Genomic DNA, 1807 nt, shown 5'->3' on the forward strand with positions numbered 1-1807 from the left:
AAATAGAAAGCAGTCACCACAAATGTTTGTGATGTTGCTGCGTGTGTGCGTATGCATGCCCGACTCGGCGCGAATTTTAAAACGGTTCTCTACATTTGAGATGGTTTTGAAATAAAATCCGTGTGTGATTGAATCCGTGTTAATTGAGGGACTTCTGTATCCAGTTTGCAACTCCATCTGGGTCATGTGACTTGTTAACGTCAAGCTTTAATATTTGATTCCTTATTTGTGTATTCATCTATTTACCTAGTTGTATTACACGGGAAGGGAGCTATACTCGTAGTGACCCGTCTTTGTATCTTTCAGCATCATGTTTTTTCTTAAAATCTTGAATAGTATTTGCACACACTGTTTCTTTATCTAAGTTATTCCACACGTATTTCCTAGTTGTATTACATGGGAAGGGAGCTATGCTCGTAGTGACCCGTGTTTGTATCTTTCAGCATCAAGTTTTTTCTTAAAATCTTGAATAGTATTTGCACACACTGTTTCTTTAAGTTATTCCAGATATCCAGCACTCTGTGTGGGAAGCTATTCTTTTTCCTATCTCTTCTATAACTATCCTTTTTGAGTTTCTTTTCATGACCTCTTGTTTTTCTATTGTCATTTTTTAGTAAATCATTCCTATCAAGGATTTCCATTCTCTCATGATTATAAATATAGTCAGTAGATCACCTCTTTCTCTTTTCTGCTCCAGTATTGGTAGTTCCAAGTTCAATAATCTTTGTTCGTATGTTAATTTGGATAGAGCTGGTGCCAACTTTGTTGTTGCTCTCTGTATTCTTTCTATTTTCCTTATATTCTTTTTAGTACTGGGTGTCCATAGTGTTGCTGCGTATTCCAGTTTGGGTCTAATCAGTGTAACTAATATTTTTAAAATAATTTCTTCATCCAAGTAATCAAATGCCACTTTCATTGACCTTAATAGGTTGAAGGTTTCTCCGACTATTTTGTTTATATGTTTATCCGGTGTCATGTCTTTGCTGATTATTACTCCAAGGTCCCTTTCTGAGTGCACTTTCTTGATTTCTTCTTCACCAATTTTATAATTTTTTTAAATTCTATTTTTACTTTTTCCAAACTCCATTATGCTACACTTCTTAATATTGAAGTTCACTTCATACTTTTGAATCCATTTCCAGATTTTGTCCAGGTCTGATTGTAATGAATCACAGTCCTCTTACTTTCTTCAATATTTTTGCGTCATCTGCGAAGAAATTCATATAACCTTCAACTCCTTCATCCATGTCATTTATGTATATGGCAAACATGATTCGAGCCAGCACCAACCCTTGTGGAACACCACTTATTTTTCCTCCCCTTTTTGAGTATTTGTCTCTAATTACTACCCTCATTTTTCTCCCAGTCATGAAGTCTTCCATTCATTCTAATAGTTTACCTGTGATGCCACCTATTAAGTCAAATTTTCTTATTAATTTCTTGTGTGGTACTTTGTAAAATGCCTTTTGTAGGTCTAGATAGGCACATTCTGCCCATCCATCCCTCTCTTCTATTACAGTGAGTCCTCCTTATACGGTAATTCTTTATCCGGTAAATTCACAGTTAAGGTATTTGGTAATTACTACCCTTGATTCTATTTAAGGTAAGAAAAATTCACAGATACGGTATCCGCTTGTGTTTTGGTGGTAAAATTAGATATTTTGAAGAGGAAAGAGCAGGGAGAAGGTATATCTGCCATAAGTCGAAACTTGGGTTTGGTATATGGTAATTTCAATTTGCAGTAAGGTTTTCAGGAATGCATATGTACCGTATAACAAGGACTCATTGTATTTCTATTAGTCTTGAG

This window comes from Oratosquilla oratoria, unplaced genomic scaffold (genome assembly GCF_046742065.1).
Source record: "Oratosquilla oratoria isolate Oo_2021 unplaced genomic scaffold, ASM4674206v1 SCAFFOLD56, whole genome shotgun sequence".
Classification (NCBI taxonomy): domain Eukaryota; kingdom Metazoa; phylum Arthropoda; class Malacostraca; order Stomatopoda; family Squillidae; genus Oratosquilla; species Oratosquilla oratoria.